This window comes from Protopterus annectens, chromosome 1.part1 (genome assembly GCF_019279795.1).
Source record: "Protopterus annectens isolate FY-2018-M chromosome 1.part1, PAN1.0, whole genome shotgun sequence".
NCBI classification, from domain to species: domain Eukaryota; kingdom Metazoa; phylum Chordata; order Ceratodontiformes; family Protopteridae; genus Protopterus; species Protopterus annectens.
Genome location: NC_056726.1, coordinates 347,915,384 through 347,933,823, shown reverse-complemented (window position 1 = coordinate 347,933,823; position 18,440 = coordinate 347,915,384).

Sequence of the window (18,440 nt, the reverse complement as noted above, 5' to 3'; positions counted from 1 at the left end):
ACCAATTGGTTAATATGAATAGAAAAACTCAGAGCCAGAACTACCCATATACCCAGGTCCTTAACTGAATCTACAGTTTCAAACACTGTGTGCTGTATTAAATATTCACCTTTCAGTTTATGTCTCCAAGACGCATATACTCTGTTTTTATGTATTTATTAGCATATTATTCTCCTGTGCCAAAAATGTTCAAGATATTTTGATCATTCCATTCAAATGCTAATGAATTCCAACTATTAGTCAACCTATTTGTTTTTCATTTTTTCTATATCTTTTTTTGCCCTCCAGTCCTGCTGACCCTCAATCTTCTTCCATATGCTCCACTGCCCATTCATACCATGTTTGCACCTAGCCATTAAAAGCCACATCACCCATTGTGGCATCTCCCACTCTCCAGTAAAAATTAGCTGTATGGCACCCATAGCTGTAGGTAGCTGATGCTAGGGTGAGAGCTGAGTAATGGGAAGGTCATCATACAGGCATACATAAGGGGGATGCTTTTATCCTGTTAGTTTACATCCCCACAACAGATTGAGACAGGGACATCCCACAGAGTTGTTTCAAGAAATCCTTGCCCACTTCCATGCATAACTTGATGAGTGGCTACTGCACTTGTCCAATGTGGTGAGTATGTCTACTATTGCCCCATACTGATGCATAATACTGCACATGTGCAGCATTGTGGGTAAGTGTGTTATTGTCCAATACTAGCGCATGCTACTGCATTTATGCAGCATAGTCGGTGCATGTGTCATTGTCCCATACCAATGCATGGTAATGTACTTATGCAGCATGTATCATTGTCCCATGCTGGTGCATACTGCTGCACATGTTCAGCATGGTGGGTACGTATGTTATTGTCCCATACCAGTGCTTGCTACTGCACTTGTGCAGCATGGTAGGTGCATGTGTCATTGCCCGATAACAGTGCATGCTACTGCAACTGTGCATCACAGTTGATGCATTTGTCATTGTTGCACACCAGTGCATGCTGCTGCACTTACACAGTATAGTGGGCATGTGTGCCATTGTCCCATAGTGGTGCATGTTGCTGCACTTGTGCAGCATTGTGGGTGCAAGTGTTACTGAACGATGCCAGTGCATACTACTGCACTTGTGTGTCAGGGTCCCCTACTGGTGCATGCTTCTGCACTTGTGCATCATTGTTGGTGCATGTGTGTCATTGTCCATTACCAGTGCATGCCATTGCACTAGTGCATCATTGTGGGTGTGTACATCAATGTCCCATAATGATACATGCTGTTGCACTTGTGCAGCATAGTGTGCACATGTGTCATTGTCCCATACTGATGCATACTACTGCACTTGTATAGCATGGTGGGTACATGTGTCATTGTCCCATACTAGTGCATGCTGCTGCACTTGTGCTGCATGATGGGTGCATGTGCCATTGTCTCATACTGTGCAGCATGGGGTACATGTGTCATTATCTCATACTGATGCATGCTACTGCAGGTGTGCAGCATGGTGGATACTTGTGTCATTGCCCTATATTGAAGTATGCTGCTGCACTTTTACTGCATGATAGGTTGATGTGTCATTCTCCCATACTAGTGCATTGTACTGCACTTATGCTGCATGGTGGGTACATGTGTCATTGTGCCATACTGGTGCAGGCAACTGCACTTGTACAATCTGGTGGATGCATGTGTCATTTTCCTGTGGTAGTGCATGCTACTGCACGTGTGCTACATGGTGGGTGCTTGTGTCATTGTCCCATACTGGTGCCTGAAACTGCACTTGTGCTGCATGGTGGGTGCATGTGTCATTGTCCCATATTGATGCATCCTACTGCATGTGTGCTGCATGGTGGGTACATGTGTCATTGTCCCATACTAGTGAAAGCTACTGCATTTGTGCTGCATGGTGGGTGCATGTGTCATTGTCCCATGCTGATGCATGCTACTGTATGTGTGCTGCATGGTAGGTACTTGTGTCATTGTTCCATACTGGTGCATGCTACTGCACTTGTGCTGCATGGTGGGTGCATGTATCATTGTCCCATACTGTGTATCACAGTGGGTAGATGTGTCATTGTCCTATACTATTGCATGCTATTGCATTTGTGCTGTATGGTGGGTACATATGTCATTGTCCTATACTAGTGAATGCTTCTGCATTTGTCATGCATAGTAAGTGTATGTTTCATTGTCCCATACTGGTATAAGTTGCCACACTTGTGCTGCATGGTGGTTACTTGTGTCATTGTCCCATACTAGTGCATGCTCCTGCACCTGTGCTACATGATGGGTGTATGTGTCATTGTCCCATACTAGTGCATGCTACTGCATTTGTGCTGCATGGTGGGTACATTTGTCATTTTCCCATACTAGTCCATGCTCCTGCACTTGTGCTACATGATGGGTGCATGTGTCATTGTCCCATACTAGTGCATGCTACTGCATTTGTGCTGCATGGTGGGTACATGTGTCATTGCCCCATACTGGTGCATGCAACTGCACCTGTGTTGCATGGTGGGTCCATGTGTCCTGCATGGTGGGTGCATGTGTCATTGTCTCATACTAGTACAAGTTGCTGCACTTGTGCTGCATGGCAGGTACTTGTGTCATTGTTCCTTACTGGTGCATGCTACTGCACTTGTGCTGCATGGTGGGTGCATGTATCATTGTCCCATACTGTGCAGAATGTGGGTATGTGTGTCATTGCCCCATACCGATGCATACTACTGCACTTTTGCTGCATGGTGGGTACATGTTCCATTGTCCCATACTAGTAGATGCCACTTCATTTGTGTTGCATTGTGGGTGCATGTGTCATTGTCTCATACTGGTGCATGCTGCTGCACTTGTGCTACATGGTTGGTGCGTGTGTCATTGTTCCATACTGTGCAACATGGTGGGTACATGTGTCATTGTCCCATACTGGTACAAGTTGCTGCACTTGTGCTGCATGGTGGGTACTTGTGTCATTGTCCCATACTAGTGCATGCTACTGCATTTGTGCTGCATGGTGGGTACATGTGTCATTGTCCCATACAAGTGCATGTGACTGCATTTGTGCTGCATGGTGGGTGCATGTGTCATTGTCCCATACTGGTACAAGTTGCTGCACTTGTGCTGCATGGTGGGTACTTGTGTCATTGTCCCATACTAGTGCATGCTACTGCATTTATGCTGCATGGTGGTTGCATGTGTCATTGTACCATACTAGTGCATGCTACTGCATTTGTGTTGCACAGTAGTTACATGTGTCAGTGTCTCATACTAGTGGATGCTACTGCATTTGTGCTGCCTGGTGGGCGCATGTGTCATTGTCCCATACTAGTGCATGCTCCTACACTTGTGCTACATAATGGTTGCATGTTTCATTGTCCAATACTAGTGCATGTTACTGCATGTGCGCTGCATGGTAGGCATTTGTGTCATTGTCCCATACTTGTGCATGCTACTACACTTGTGCTGCATGGTGGGTGCATGTGTCATTGTCCCATACTGTGCAAAATGTGGGTATGTGTGTCATTGCCCCATACTTGTGCATACTACTGCACTTGTGCTGCATGGTGGTACATGTGCCATTGTCCTATACTAGTGCATGCTACTACATTTGTGCTGCATGGTGGGTGCATGTGTCATTGTCCCATACCAGTGCATCCTCCTGCACTTGTGCTGCATGATGGGTGCATATGTCATTGTCCCATACTAGTGTATGCTCCTGCACTTGTGCTACATGACGGGTGCATGTGTCATTGTCCCATAGTAGTGCATGTTACTGCAGTTCTGCTACATGATGGGTGCATGTATCATTGTCCCATACTAGTGCATGTTACTGCATGTCGCTGCATGGTAGTTACTTGTGTCATTGTCCCATACTTGTGCATGCTACTACACTTGTGCTGCATGGTGGGTGCATGTGCCATTGTCCCATACTGTGCAGAATGTGGGTATGTGTGCCATTGTCCTATACTAGTGCATGCTACTGCACTTGTGCTACATGGTAGGTCCATGTGTCATTGTCCCATACTAGTGCAGCATGGAGGGTACATGTGTTATTGCCCCATACTAGAGCATGCTACTACATTTGTGCTGCATGGTGGGTACATGTGTCATTGTCCCATACCAGTGCATCCTCCTGCACTTGTGCTACATGATGGATGCATATGTCATTGTCCCATACTAGTGCATGCTCCTGCACTTGTGCTACATGATGGGTGCATGTGTCATTGTCCCATAGTAGTGCATGTTACTGCATTTGTGCTACATGATGGGTGCATGTGTCATTGCCCCATACCAGTGCATCCTCCTGCACTTGTGCTACATGATGGGTGCATGTGTCATTGTCCCATATTAGTGCATGCTACTGCATTTGTGCTACATGATAGGTGCATGTGTCATTGTCCCATACCAGTGCATGCTCCTGCACTTGTACTACATGATGGGTGCATGTGTCATTGTCCTATATTACTGCATGCTCCTGCATTTGTGCTACATGATGGGTGCATGTGTCATTGTCCCATACTGTTGAATGCTATTATTCTTGCCTCTTCTGAGTGAGAGCCAGACAATAGGGCTGGCTGATCTCCTGCCTCCAGGATGGATTAGCCAGTATCAGCTGCTCATTCCATCCAACCCCCTAGCTAACTACCCCAGGACCACTATTTAATCTGTAGTCATATGGTTAACAGTCAAGGTTTTAGTGTAATTTAACTTTCAAAACCATTCTGGAAGACTTCCTAGTTAAAATCTTTCTCTGTTCTTGCTGAAAACCAGGATAAACTGTATCCCTAAATGTGAACAAGTACCTTTTCATTCCTTATACCTCCTTATTCTCCTTTCTTCACTTACTTCCTTACTGCTATCAAAATTCTCTTCCCTGACATTCTCTCTAAATATTCCATAAACCTGTTTTCCCTCACTTCATATTGTAATTCCTGTTTGTATTAGACTAACTTACCTTTAATTTCAATACAAACTATCTAAAAAATCTCTACATATTAAATGGTTGTCGTATAACTTGCATTGATTCTTAACCAATGTTTTTATATTAAGCCTAATTTGCTATAATTATTTAAACTGCAGATGTTGTTTGTTTATTTTAGAAGATTGTAAAATTGTTGTTCTTAAAATGTTTTGGTAATAATTTGGAGCTTTTCTCCCGGGCCTCTGCTGAAAATGGGCTTCTACCCACTCAGACTTTCATGGTAATTGAATGCCAATAAATAAATTTAACATTTAGATGTACTATAAGAGACCTTTTGCTGTACTGATGCTGCAGTGTTTACTTTGTTTGAAGTTGTTTCTCTGCATTATTGTTACTAAACAGATTGGAGCATGGCTGAAAAGGGTCCTGGAACCAGTTCACCTACACAGTTAACAAAGCTTTAATTAATAAATAAATAAATAAACAATAAATACATAATTAAAGAAATTAATAAACTTAAGTTTTCAACATAAGTGAGGTTTAGTCAAGGTCTTTTTATTGTCTGGCAGTGTGAGTTGCTTTAGTATATTCAGAGTATATTTAGTATATCTATAGCTCCTGGATTGCTGTTATCCACATTTTAAGGTTGCTTGAATGATATAGTGACTGGCTGCTGCTGGTAGCTATGATTATTTCTGACACAATGCAAATGACACTTTGAACTTCAAATGATCTCTTTTGTGGAATTGCTGAACCCGTCACTCCATCTCTCCTGAGACCTTTAATATCCCCAGAGGCTTACAGTTAGGCTCTACCAAGCTGGCTGAAAGTGCAGAATCTGAAACAGAACCAGAGTTACCTACAAGTTAAACACTGTTGCCAGGATACAGGCATTAGTTCAGAGATCTTCCCACTCACATACTGTTTTAATAACCAAACTTGTATGATGATGTTCAAGCTCTTAAATGTTCTATTTATAAAATGCACATAACAGCAACCATGTGTCTGTGTGTTTAGAAATAGACTACAGCAGTTTAAGACATGGGTGATGCAAGCATTTAGGGATAAACTGATTAAGAAATGGTAGTGTATTGTGAAACACTGTGGTCATGAGCAGTTACATTTTATATTGCAGGCCTGCTTAGTTTTATGAATACTTGAAACTGCCATGAAGCAGAACAGCTTAGCTTACTATATCATATTAATTACCCGCTTTCAATTTCAGATGCATAATCATAGTTTTTATTTCAAAGTAAATGGTATTTCAGAGTTCAACTGAAACGATAGTCCAATGGTCATAAATGTAAACAATGAGCCCATATACTGAAGTCATGGCCTTTCTGAATTTCTGAACTCTGGCATAGAATCAGGTACTTATGAAATGTCAGGAGTCATAAGTAGGCATGACAGTCTCTTCTGAAATGTTTAGTTAATTTTCAATAGTTGGTAAGGTACTGCAATCAGTATCATTCATTTCTGTGGACTGATACATTTCTTCAGGTCTTTAATGTCTACAGCTAGTCTGAGATTTATCTGATTGATATGTCTTTTAAATATAGTACTCATGTCTGTTCCTTCTACAAGAATCAACACTGAAGTTATCTAGCCAGCTCTGTTATAGTGAGGGACAAAGTTCTGTCCATACCTCTCAACTGTCTAGATTTTCACAGAATGTCTAGATTTGTGCCTCATATTTTTGACTTGTTTCTTATAAAATTGTGGTTTTCTGGCAAGACACTGGCAAATCTTTGAGGACTGAAGTCAGAAAATAATGGCAGACATTTGAGTTTCAGACTTCACATCCTTCAGTAAATTCATGCTAATGCAAAACCTGTCTTTCTATCTACTTTCTAAGTTTGTGAGAGCAATCTTTAAAACGTGTCCCTATTTTGGTGCCTTTGTTCCCCCATTATTTGTGGCTTTGTCCAGATGTTTTACTTTAAGAGTTTGAGAGGTATGGCTCTGTCTATGACCAGAGAACTGGAGGAAATGGCCAGTGAAGTTAGGAGTGACTCATAGATCACTGGGGACTGTTAGTGATTATTGACCTGCTACACTCACCACCAACAAAAGCAAACGTGTAGGTGAGGGTAAAGCAGCATGACCAGATGTGTGCTACCAAGCCATTTATGGTAGTCTTTGCCGGTGTGTAGACGACAGCAGACACATGCAAGGGGAAGGGGTGGTAGTCACGTTTGGTGTCATGAGTGCCCTCATCAACTGCCAAGTGCCAGGGTCAAAGCTATGGAAAAAAAGACTTGCCTTCATTAGTTGAAAGAAAAAAAAAAGCTTGGCTTTAATGGTAGTGGAGTGGCTGTGTAGCTGACAAGCCTTGAGACAATTAGGATACACCCTTAAATGTAGATAGATCCAGTCTAGAAGCTGATGCCACACCATCAGATTGTTGGGATGAAGAATACAGTGAAGCAAATTAGGGGATTAAAAGACTAGAAATAATTAAGACAGAATATGGCTATGAGTAACCAAAGAAACGTATACGGTTACCTGAATTATGGTCTCTCCATGGGTGGCATGGTGTGCCAGCTGCGTGGACTTAAAGAGAGGAATATATGGGAATTTTGAGGGCACAAGACTTGATGAGCTGTAGACACAAGGGGCAAAAAGAACACAGAAAAAAATGGAGGTCACTGTTTGGATATAAAGCCAAATCAGAGGAATATCTTTATGTCTCCAAGAAAGACAGCCAAATTAAGGAAGTTTAGAATATTTACTTGGAGGTTTCTGCACAATTATATTTATACACCTTATGGAGTACATAGTGTGTTTCCTGAAGTGAGTAAGAGATGCTGGAGATGTGGCAAACATGTTAAAGGTGGTTGGAGTCATATTTTTGGTGAACATGAAAAGTTGAAACGATATAATAATATATAAAAAAAAAAGAAAAGAAAATAAAAAAGAAAGGTATAATAGAATGAATAAACAAAAGTAAAATATCATATGATTGCAGGCCAGCCATCAGAAGTAATGCACTGTGCATGAGAACTGCACAGGGTATAAAAATGTGATTGTAGTAATACCTTGTTATAAAAAATAAATAAATAAATAAAATTTCTATCTTGTAACCATCATAAAAATGCAAAACAGATTATCAACAAAAATTACTCAAGCATCAATAGATCTTTGTGAAAATCTAAGCCAAAAACAACAGCAAAATTAGAATCTTCACTTGAAAATATTTGCATAAATATTATTATACCCTAGCTAAGATACAGCACGTGTTTCCAGCATCCACAGGAATGTGTTGGAGCTGTAGTACTCAGAGTAGGGATATTTTGGGACTACATGGAATTGCAGTATTTTTATAAACCATATTCACTAGTTAATAACTAACTACTGATATATAGGTAAAAAATAACATATATATAAAATAATATATATATATAAACCTGTAGGTTGGTTTGTAGTATTGACTATAGGTGAAGGTGGGATTACATCAAGGATCAGCTCTGAGCCCTTTCTTATTTGCAATGGTGATGGACAGGTTGACAGATGAGATCAGACAGGAGTCCCCGTGGACTATGGAGTTTGCAGATGACATTGTGATCTGTAGTGAGAGTAGGGAACAGGTTGAAGAGACCCTGGAGATGTGGAGATATGCTCTAGAGAGGAGAGGAATGAAGGTCAGCAGGACTAGGGCAGAATATATGTGTGTGAATTAGAGGGAGGATAGAGGAATGGTGAGGATGCAGGGAGTAGAGCTGGTGAAGGTGGATGAGTTTAAATACTTGGGATCAACAGTTCAGAGTAATGGTGAGTGTGGAAGAGAGGTAAAGAAGAGAGTACAGGCAGGTGGAGTGGGTGGACTAGAGTGTCAGGAGTGATTTGTTACATATGAGTACCAGTAAGAGTGAAAGGGAAGGTCTACAAGAGGGTAGTGAGACCAGCTATGTTATATGGGTTGAAGACAGTGGCATTGACAAAAAGGCAAGAGTCAGAGGTGGACGTGGCAGAGTTAAAGATGTTAAGATTTGCACTGGGTGTGACGAGGGTGGACAGGATTAGGAATGAGTATATTAGAGGGTCAACCCAGGTTGGACGGTTTAGAGACAAAGCCAGAGAGGTGAGATTTCATTGGTTTGGACGTGCTGAGGAGGGATGCTGGATATATTGAGAAAAGGATGCTAAGGATGGAGGTGTCAGATAAGAGGAAAAGAGGAAGGCCTAAGATAAGGTTTATGGATGTGGTGAGAGAGGACATGCAGGTGGTTGGTGTGACAGAGCAAGATGCAGAGGATAGGAAGAAATGGAAACATATGATCCACTGTGGCAACCCCTAACAGAAACACCCGAAAGAAAAAGAAAAAAGATTCAACAGTTAATAACTAAAGTGTTAGCAAGAGAAATAAGTTTAGCAAAGGATCTTTTTCTGCTGGGGGCAGATGTACATTTAGAAATACATTCAGTACAGGCATCTATCTTATTTAGTGTATTAACAGTAGCAAAGAAGACAATCACAAGGAAATGGAAATAAAAAGAGGAACCTGAAGTGCAGACAGTGATAGATTTGATAAAAGATATATACACAAGGCCGAAGAAAAGAACAAAAGGAGAGGCTGTTAAGGGAATATGTTGAAAAATGGCAGGGGTTGATAAAATGAAACACAGAATACCTGACTGAGGAAAGGTAAGGGGGGGGTAAAAAGGATTAAAGACATAAAACCGCTATATGTAGAAATTAAAGAAAAGGAACAATAATGCTGACTGTCTGTCCAAATAAAATAAACATAACAGTGACACTCATTCCCCAGGATTCATGAAGCTCGGCGCAAGGCCGGCGTAAGGGCTGCGCCGGCGGTGCAGTGAATAGCCGGCGTAGTAGCGCCATATGCATATTAATGAGAGTGCACCGCAACCACAGACACGTGCGTAGTGTACGTGAGCGAGCCCAAGTAGGATGCGTCCGGAGGCGTGGCTAAGCCGGCATGCGGTGAGCAACCTAATGTGCTGACTGCCACGGTCCGCCCATAATAGTAATGGCAGCAGCCAGGGCCCGTGCAGAATGAAACGCACGTAGAGTATGCAACATAGTACCCGTCCCAACTAAATGGAGAAGCAAATACAACCCACGAAGGCTTAAGTGTACCCGTCCAAGGAGCAAAGGATACACATGAGACCGCGTTTGTTCCGCAATGCACCGTCAGTGGTTATACTCAGAGAAGGTGTACAGCAGCATGTCAGCGCGCCGCACCGACATAGGAGTAGCGACTAAGGTCACCACCTGTCCCACTTTGTGAGGGGCAGTCCCTCTATGGGCAGGTGTGTCCCGAAAAAAAATATTAAAAATGGCAAATGTGCTAAGATTGTAGGACATAATGATATCCCGTATTTAATGTAATGGTAGCATGAATTGGTTATGTCTGTAACTGAAATACCTAAATGACACAAGAAACAGAATAAGCAACCAAACTGCCACAACAATAAGCTTTTATTTAGGCAAACAAGTGAAGTTCTATGCTATATAGTGACCGTGTGTATGTGTCGGCCTGTAAACTCAGATGTGAGTCCCGGAAATATCCCACCTTGGCAACTGGAAAAGGTGGCAACCCCAGTAGCGACATGGGCATGGTCACCAGGGTTACCAGCTGTCCCAATGTGCCGTGGACAGTCCCTCATTGGACAGTTGTGTCCCTGCAAAAATCGACAAATGGAAAATGACCTGAGATTCCTGCCAAAAGTATTCCCAATATACATGTAATAGTAGCATAAAACATATAATTTGTATATGAAACACATACATGGCATAAGAAACTGAATAAGGAACCCAAATGCTAACAGAATAAGCATATATAATGGCAAACAAGTAAAGTCCTGTCAACTCCACTTACTGTGGGTATGTGTTGTCCTGCAAAATCCGATGTTCCCACAAAACATGTCCCACTATGGTCATTGGAAAAGGTGCCAACCATAATGGTCACAAGCAGTAGTGACAGTACATAGCCGGGTAGCTGTGTTGACATAACAACAGGAAGGAACCAAGATACCTTAAACACAGGCAAACATGTGCATAGCAGCATATCCCACACCCAGCAACGTCTCTGTCGCATACACTGGATGGCGTATGTTGAAGTGTAATATCCAGAAGCAGAACCCATGCATTCAGATGTAAGACACAATAGCCTCATTGTAGCATGGAAGTCCCACCCATGTACACCTGTGCACCCAAACCTGCTAGCATCCGTGTGCAGCTATACACCTACACACAATGTGCATACCTGAAATGTGGTAAGATGTTTGTGTTAGGCAGTGGCACGCGGGCAACACGCACCCACATGTCACCAACCCACCTCAGGTACAGATATGGAAATGGCTGCATGTGAATGTGTCTGCAGAATGTGAACATCCCGCATGTGGTATGTACCCGTCCACACCATATAGGTTTGCATACGACACGGTGCACATAACTGTACACATGTGGACAAGTCGGGTTGTTGAACCACCGCGATCGATGAATAGCTATGCAGAGAAGTCGAACACATATAGCGGAACACGTGCCTACCAAACAGGACGTCCTAACAGGGTGCTAAAGGCAAAGAAGGGGAAAGTGGGACATCACATGTGGAGAGTAGCGTTGCCGGACGGCCAAATACACACGGTCAAGGTAAAGGACGGAACAACATGCATATGGCCGGATGGATGTTGTCCGAGAAATATATATAGAAACACATATGAAGTGCAAGTTTAGACTCGAAATACTATATAATGCATTGAATTGTACCGTACAATATGGCAGTAGAACTGATCATGCATGTAATTGGTGAAGCTAAGCTATAGTGTGATGGAATTCTGACCCTGGCAGTAACCAGTACAGCAGGCTTATGTCTCTCAGCATTAATTATCTGCTGGGTGACAGAAATATAAATGTATGTACATGCATAACATCACCCCTTCCCCTGAGGAGGATGGCCTTGTGAGCTCTATCGAAGATAACAGTACAACTCCTTACCAGAGAGACAAAGCAATGTATTAAGAAATGAACTGACTACTGTATCGGAACAGTCCAGGGTCCTTGAAACAGCTACAATCACAGAAGGACACTGTAATTGACCAGGTGCCTTGCAAGGCTGTGTTATTCTCATGGGAAAACATTTTAAAAGCACGACCTCAGCACCCACGTATGTATAGACTATTGCGGACCATAGTGATGGAAATGCCCTGTGACCGACCACGTCAGTAAGGTGGGCAAAAGCTGATTGTAAACACTATATAAAGAAATTGCTTACTGTATACAGTCAGACAAAACTCTCATACTTGGACTGTATATTAGTTTGCCTGCCTGTGTACACTACTAAAACGTTGTGAACCCGAGCCTCCTGTGTTATTGACTGTCACTTAGAAAAGCCTACTGATAACTACAGTCTGGTTTTAAAAACTTATTTGACATTGTGATCCTTCTTATCCGGAATTCCCTTGGTAAGCTACAGGTCAGAGTGCATGGGTGGTTAGACATCTGCGCAGGAGAATTTGCCTAAATGGTTCTTCTTGAATGAAAAGACCTCCGACTGAATTGTTGTGTGTAAAGAGGCTGTCTACCATCTGATCTGTGGCTGAAAAGCGGAAAACTGGATCCCAAGAAGAAAACGTGCAGTCTTAAACAGGAGGCCCAGGTGAGGAGTGTTTGCCTCTTTGTGTCTATTGTAGATCAGGGACCAGACTACATTGTGTTTCTGTTAACAGTCGTGATAGCGGGTCGAAGACCAATCCAAATAGTGTTAAATCTGAACATAGGTCAGGGGAACACAGAGCAGAGTAAATAGTCATTGTAGACACTACAGTGGATACAGGGAAGGAGATACCATGTGGTATGAGAGAAGGGTACGTAACAGTCGTGTAGAGGATATGGGAGATTAGTGAACAAACAGATCATGTGATCCGCGTTTGACGGGTGACGGAAGTATATGCAATCGCAGAGAGCACATAATGTGAGATATTCAGCAAAATGGGGTAATAAATATGACATTGATGGTATATTAGACAAAATATCGTTACTGAAACATTGTAATCTCTGAAAATGTGATGCACATGTTCTAGGGTAACCACCTGTCCCACCCTGTGAGGGACAGTCCCTCTTTGGCCAGTTGTGTCCTGCAAACAAACCGAACAAATGGCAAATGTCTTGATATCTCAGGACAAAGATTTCCCAGATATCTTTTCAAATGGTAGCATAAAACACTAATTTTGTATCTGGAACAACAAAATATCATAATAAACAGAATAAGCAACTGAAATGCTACAAGAATTGGTAGCTCTCCTGGCAAAAAGTTAAATCCTGTCCTATGTACTGGCCGTGGGTATGCTTCCTCCTGGCAAATTACACGTTCCGAACACTAATGTCCCACATTGTGCATTTGTAAAGGTGGCAGCCCTAAGATGTGCAGGCGACAAAACAGCGACAATTGGGTATCTGTCAAGCACATAGGTGGATTGAGGTAGTGAACCGAAGGGAACAGAACACTACAAATGCGAAAGCATCATACGTACACAAAGAAGATAATAATACAGTAGTAGCGACAGCCCCCCCCCCTACCACCTCCGATACCACATCCAGGATATGAAGCGGGAGGGCAGGCTAGTCCCCCCCACGTTATCCTGTGGCAACAGAGGTATCACAACGACCAAATGTAAGAGAATCTATTGAAACCACATCCTGAACTCGTAACATACCTAGGGACACTCGAGTAAGAAGACAGTCACTAGAACAGAGTGAGGATATCTGTCAATTAATTGAAGTACCGAACCCTCATGCAGGACAGAAAGGCCAGGACCCAACCCCCGTAGTGTATAGACCGTGGACACCAGATGATATCTGTAAAGTCACAGAGGGAATTCCCCATCTACAAAGTAATCGCTATTCACCATGCAATACCCCTGTATCTTCTGATCGGAAAACAAAGGGGGAATGGAGGATGGTACAGGATTTACAAGCTGTAAATCATGTAATAATACCTAGGGTACCGATGGTGCCAGACCCACACACAATATTGAATGCTATGAACACGCCACAGAAGTATCTTACTGTGGTACATATAAGCTATGCTTCCTTTGCAATACCTATACATCCAGATAGTCCGTATTGCTTTGCATTTACATTCAGGGTAACAGATACAGCCATACCTGGCTATCGCAGGGATACTGTGAAAGTACAACGATATTCCCACAGGAGATGGCTAGCTACATCCGGTGTTTACTACACCCGGGGCCAGTCAAGTTCTACTTTATGTGGATGATATTCTGCTTGCGGCCCCTACCCAGCAGCAATGTATGGAAGATACAATAGCATTATTGAGATATTCAGCAGAACAGGAACATAAAGTAAGCAAGCATAAATTGCAACTACAGAGAATACAGGTCAAGTACCTGGGATATGTGGTATCCAAGTAGGGTAGAACATTACATGACGATAGGAAGGTAGCAATTTCACAAGCACCCAAGCCAACTACCAAGAAGGGAATGAAGTCCTTTCTGGGCCAACTAACATTTGTCAAAGCTGGTTACCAAACAATGCTTTTGAATCCGCTGTATTGTCTGCCTTAATCTTTAATACACCTATGGCAGCACAACACATACTACACTGGATTACAGTAGCAGAAACAACTTTCTGCAGACTAAAACGATTGATAGCTTCAACATCTGTATTAGGTCTCCCGAATAATCATAACACATGTTGTCAGACCGTAGATTGTAAGCGGAGATATATGACGTCAGTCTTGATGCAACAGCATGGAAGTAAGCAACGTACCATAGCTTACTACTCATTGCAGTTGGACACTGTGGCATGGTCAGTGCCACATTGTGTACAGGCAGTTGTTGTAGCACCCATGGCAGTACAGGCCCTGGCCTTAATGTTATTATACCACCCTCTCACTGTGAGAATGTCTCATGCAGTTGCGATCATTCTGCTGCAAGAGAAGATAGCATTCCTGACCCGTGCTAGACATTTGTCTTGTTTGACCATACCACTGAGTCAACCTCATATGGTGATTGAACGTTGTACAACATTAAACCTATCAACGTCACGTCCGACACCTGTGTATGGCACACCACACAGTCGCCTATACGAAATGGATGAAATAACTACACACAGACATGATATATCACTGATATACCCTTAGATGATGCAGAGGTGACAGTTAATGTGTATGGATCATGTAGACAGAGTCCTACAGGAACGAATCAAGTAGGTTATGCAGTAGTTATTGATAATGGGATTGTAGACGCCCAACCCCTGCAGCATAACATGTCTGCCCAAGCAGCAGAATAGATAGCTTTAACACGTGCTTGTACTGTGGTGAAAAACTGATGTGTGGACATATGTCCCGATAGTCAGTATGTTGTCTGTACAGTGCATGTTTATGAGCAGCAGTGGAAGAATAGGGGAATGATAACATTCACCGCTAAACCGATTAATCATGCGCAATTGATCTTGAATGCATTCCATTCCATTCAGTTACCCACTAAAGTAGCTAATTGTAAATGTGCAGGTCATAGAAAGCAACAGGATAACAGTAGGAAAGGTAAGGCATGAGCTCATGCAGCTGCAAAACAAGCAGCCTCACAGTTGGAAAGTGTTTGTTTGAATGAGGAATGACAATCCTCAGACATTTTACACGTAGAAATGTTACAAACAATGCAAACATCAACTACGAAAGCAGAAAAGCCGACGTGGGTATGACGAGGAGCAATCCTTGAAGACGGACTGCACATATCCACAGTGAGAAAGCCAATATTAACGTCTAATGTATTCAGATATGCGGCTTTGTGGAGCCATGGGTAGAGACATGTCTCAACAGGGGGGATGGTACATTTGGTTAACAGAATACCCCTAACATACGGAATTAGGAACCACATACAAACATCATGAGCAGCGTGTCACATTTGCAGTAGATATCATGCACAGGGAGCATTTAAGCCGAAGGTAGTGAGTTTACCTACACCACCATAACCGTTACGTACTATTTGTATGGAGTTCATACATCTGAATAAATGTGAAGGGAAGTAATACTGTTTAGTGATTACACATATATATAATCAAAATGGGTAGAAGCATTCCCAACCATGAATCCGGATGCAGCAGCAGTGGCAAAGGTGCCAGTAAAATAAAGTATCCCTAGATCTGGCATACTGTAAAGAAGCTACAGTGACAATAGAACACATTTAGTGAACCAGACAATCACGCAACCTGGGGGATTATTTTGTATTTCCAGGAATGTAAATTGCATGTACAACCCACAGTCAGCATGACTGCTGGCGCGGTACAATGGGATCCCGAGAAATAAGTAGAGGAGGTTGGTGGGTGACACCCAGACGAGTTACATTTGCTGTCTACCTCTAGCATTGCTGAGCATGACAACAGTTCCAAATGTAAAGTGTTGCACCCACTGGCAAGTAGTATGTGGAATGGCATATCATGTGCCAGAGTGGAAAGCTGCCATGCCTGCAGAGCCGGAGGTCGATGGCTCATTAGCAGGTGACATGAGAGGATTGTTAACCAATAACACTGTTTTGCAGTTAAAGTCTTTTACAGATAAAGAGCAAGCGAAGCCGGACGCATAGCTGACACCAGTATCCTGTATGTATGTCACTGTTATCCAAAGAAGATAATTGGCAAGTGGAAAGTGTGAAGGTCTGTACCAGGTACTGTTGGCAACGCCTACTGCAGTAAAGTTTGCAGAGAGGTCGTCCTGGGTCCACCTCACAGTTTTCAAACCGGTAAAGGATATCAAGTCTGATTTACATCTTGTAGCTGATATACCATAGAGCCTGAATCACCCAGGCAAGACTGTATAACAATACAAAGCAACCCCAAAGACATTTGGTTTACTGTCCTAATGATTATACACCTATTAACCATTTTTGTGTTTACTTTACATTTGCTGGGACCTTACCTGCATATAACTACACGGATACAAATAGTGATACGTGACGAACTGGCCACAGAGTGTCTTCCACACTTCAACAAATACCTAGGCATGACGCGTGTGCATGTACAGACTATGAACATTTTATATTGCTGTGTTTGTACTGCCATACCTACATCATATGGAGGACTTCCGATGTATGGTGTCCCCTTGGGGATACATTGAGACTTGTGAATATTTACACTTTGATACAGGTTCTGTGAGATCACAGGACAAAGTGGCACTGTACTTACCTGTTACACAAAAGTAATTGTATGTTGTCATAAACATGATACAGTTCAAGTTGGTGGGAGTATTTGTAACATAACTGTGTCTTACAAATGTCATATAACAGCCAAAGATCACAGTACTACTTGTAGCACCATTCATTATCTGTATTGAAGCTTCATGAGAACAACATGGAAGGATGTGCAGAAACATCCTGAATTGTATAAACAGTCCTCTGTTATAGACAGGAAGATGTTACATGCAGAGGTAACCCGCATCAGTAGTAAAGTAGAATATTGTTATGTTGTTTGTGGGAAAAAAGCATATCAATGGTTACCTGAGAATTGGTCCAGCAGTTGTTATTTGGGTTATCTGGCTCCAGTCACATGACATACTGCACAATTGCCTCTGGATGCAAACGAACTATAACACATATAGCTCGAAGAACTGGGAACACAGTCGAGAAACCTACTAATCCAGTGGGTGAAATGGAAGCTGTTCTGACATTCCAGTCTTCTGCAAGAGATAAAGGAATATCGATTCATATGGACTTGAGTGACAGCGTCATAACCTGGGCTGGAACACTCCCAGCTTGTGGAGTAGTGAAATCAATCAGGGAACAGAGGAAGTTGTCAAAACCTGTCGGAGGAATGATGAATGTGACTTTCCGCTCTTGAACTTGTGACTGATGAACTGGATGCAATGAGAACTGTTGTGTCACAAAATGTAATAGGCAACGACTGCTCCCTGGCGAGAATTGGTACGTGCGCGCTTATTAAAGAAGATCGCTGTGTCCAAGTACCACATAAAAAGACCAGAATCAACGCCCACCTAGAGGTAATACAGCAGGTGTCATCCATGGCGGAACCAGGCCCAAACCCACTGACGAACCATTTCCACAAACCATTTGGTGGATGGGGTTCAGTCATACTGAATATCATGATTGCCATTTGTGTTGTTCTGCTCATATTGGGAGCATGTGTCTATTGCGGGATACTTTGCATGTAAGTATCAGTCAGGGACTCTGTCGACGTATCTGTACCCGAGACTATGTATCAAGACCTGTAGTGGTATTTGTTAATACAGAATGCAATCCATCTTGAAATGTACAACAAATTACTTGCCTAGTTAAACGTTCCAGAGAGGAAGAGGCTAGGGAATGAAATAATGTTGTATATGTTTCTGGATAGAATAGAAGCAATCAAAGGAGGGAGAATGTTAGCAAAATACATATTTAAACATATATATGACGTGCTACTTTAGAAGCAAATAGTGTATAATGCATATTATTCTATCTTACAATATGGCAGTAGAGCTTATCATGCATGTAATTGCCTGTAGTGTAGCTGCAGTGTGATTGAACCCTGACCCTGGCAGTAACCAGTGGGGGGAAGCCCG